The 2,833-nt window shown below is 33.1% G+C and overlaps 1 pseudogene; it reads left to right on the top strand.

Annotated features, from left to right (window-relative positions):
• Positions 1-524: 524 nt before the first annotated feature.
• LOC147361185 (U6 spliceosomal RNA) lies at positions 525-624 on the top strand (annotated as a pseudogene).
• The last annotated feature ends 2,209 nt before the right edge of the window (positions 625-2,833 follow it).

Raw genomic sequence — 2,833 nt, 5'->3', positions numbered from 1 at the left:
CTATTTACCTTACATCTGAGAAGCAGCATTAAAATTTCTTAGATAAAAAGAATGTCTCCACGTCCTTATGGACACAAACATCAGTGTTGTAGAAGCAGTACAGGCAAACAGTTCTTCCTAATTTTGGAGCACTTTGTACAGTTTTAAAAGGCAAAGAGCGTGAAGAGTTATTTGAATTTGTGTGTATATGAATGCATTCAGATGTACAAGTGGACGCGAGATGTCTGGGACAGTCTCACTACGTGGTTTTATAGCTTGATGTTGGAGACTGGGAGATGATGCTGTATGAAACATCTCTAAATTCTGCATAGGCTGGCATTTTCCAGTGTCGTGAGTGTAAGCCAAGTAATGAACAATGATGAATGTTGGTTACATTTAATATGTCATCTAAGGAGTACAATATTAAACACTTAACAGCTAAAAGGAATGCTTCAGGCTTGTCCACACATGCCTCCACCTTCCCTCCAAAAGACAACACTACAGAAAGATCTCATCATGTCCTAAAGGCCTTCAAAATAAATGCAGTGCTTCAGGGCCACACATATTAAAACTGGAATGATCCAGAGAAGATGAACGTGGTCCTTGAGCAAGGATGGTGTGTATTAATACATCCTTCAAGTGTCTCATATGTCTAAACATGAGGCAGTTTTTTTAAAAGGCTTAATTCTGTCAATGGTCAACAAAAATTTTTAGGCAGCAAACAAGACATCTGCAAAGCCAGTCACATCTGTGAAAAAAACATTTTATTTTTTTTACCAAATCTGTATATTGTAAATATATGCACTTCAGTACAAAAGTAATCATGAGATTATTAACTTTTAAATTATGACTCCCAGAAATAAATAATTAAATAGACAGATAAATAATAGATTATCTCAGGTGTGACAGGGTGGTGAGAGGACAGTTTTTTTTATTAAATGAAAGATGCACCAAAAACTTTTATTGGAAATAAAATAAGATAGATTTTAGTCATATAATAACATTCTTAGACTTCTGACTCTAAACTAGGCTTAAATTCCTTGTCTTTGTTACAGAAACTTGATAAAGAGACCAAAGTCATTGTTTGCTTAAAGTTTTGTAGTTCTATGAAATAGCTCCAAACAACTAAACTTTAAATAACAAATATTTCATTTTTTTCTACTGTATGCTAAGGAAGAGAAAGAAACCTAATATTCATTGAAAGTTACCTGGCACCTGCTGTTATATCCTTTACATGTGTTATTTATGTGGTTTTAGAGACATTCCTAAGGTACTAAAATTAAAATTATGATCATTTTGCAATATTTCCAAGTCACTATTGAAAATATGGCAGACATTCAAATTAGAGATAGATTTTAGGGATTAAATATTTCGTAAGGCAAAAATACATTTTGTTTACTGAAAAAAGAAATTATGAATGCAGTTTGCATTTGACCAAGTCTTCTAATCCTGGACTTGGTTTGTGTTGCAATAGCAATGCTTGTCAGCACAATAAGGTAATTGCTGTAGATAATGTTTGAGAAAAACCTTTAACAACAGAAAATAGTAGCTACACATTCCAGAAAGCTATATTCTAAAATTTTATTTTACAGAATGTTTATGTATTTTAATATTAAATACGTAAAAGTAGGGGTTCAAATTCTGATGTAAGTGATAAAGTCAAGCAAACTCCATAAAGTATTTAATATTTGGAAAATCCTTTGAGGAATGGCTGTTTCGTATAAAGAACTGATGTTCTTAGTCCCTTTTCTACTTTCCCAATCTTCATGGTTTCCTGGGCATTGCCAAATGGACATTTTCAATCCAATTAAAAGCACAGATTCCAGAACTTGCCTCTGTTTTTACTTTCCCTTCTTAATACTTATTTCACTTGGGTCAATATTTGTTTTCGGCTTATTTCCTCATTCTCTGTGTTGAACCAGTTTTTCTAAAAGTCCACTTTTTCTGTGGACTTCCAAATGACAAAAATAAAATGTGTTTAACTAAGGTCAGGAAGAGGTTCACAGAAAGCCTGTCATGATTTTAGGAATAGTTAACAATTCAGACAGGAGCACCAATAAAAAGAGCTGCCAGTGGAGAGCCCAGGTTCCTGAGTCCATTTTCTTCTATCACATGTAAGTTAATACTCACTGATAAAACACTAAATGCCAGGAAGCACATGAAGCATCTGAGACAATGGAATGAGCTGCCAGAGACTGGCAGCAGAAGAGCAGTTGCAAATACGGGTGTTGTGTGACTAGGATAAAATATCACGATGTGTGCCTAATTTTTTTTTTCCAATCTGATTCCTATGCACAAGTCAGCTAAATGAGATGAAAACACCAAGAAAATCATAACAAAGACAGAAATGCCAGATACTTATTAACTTGTAGATGAATGTATAGACTCTAAGTAGAAATGGCCCCATTCAATGACTTTTAGATGGACAATGTCAGATTCAATATTGTAAACATATTAACAAGATTTTTTTCTATAAAATAGAGATAAGTAATAGGAATAGAAGGCAAAAACAAAGAAGAGTTTATGGTGTATGAGAGATATCTGTTTTAGTAAAAACCTGAGTGTATTAAAAGATAAATCTGTCCTTTTTTGAATGACATTTTCCTCTTATTATTTATTATTATTTACCTCAAGACATATTATTATTTACCTTAAGACATTAAAGCCTCTTATATGGTCACATCTTAAGTTTTTATCTGCAAGGATTAAGTATATTGTTATAGCTAAATACTACACTATTCATATTTAGCCTGATACACAGAAGGACAAGTTCAGGATCCCATTAGTGTTTCTCTTGTATAGATACCTCTTAGGTCAGCCATCAGTTCTTTTGGATTACCTTAATTTAAAGTGA

This window comes from Bos grunniens, chromosome 13 (assembly GCF_055505025.1).
Source record: "Bos grunniens cultivar Pamir isolate PY7600 chromosome 13, Bosgru_T2T1.0, whole genome shotgun sequence".
Classification (NCBI taxonomy): domain Eukaryota; kingdom Metazoa; phylum Chordata; class Mammalia; order Artiodactyla; family Bovidae; genus Bos; species Bos grunniens.
This window is presented reverse-complemented; position numbering and strand designations above follow the sequence as displayed.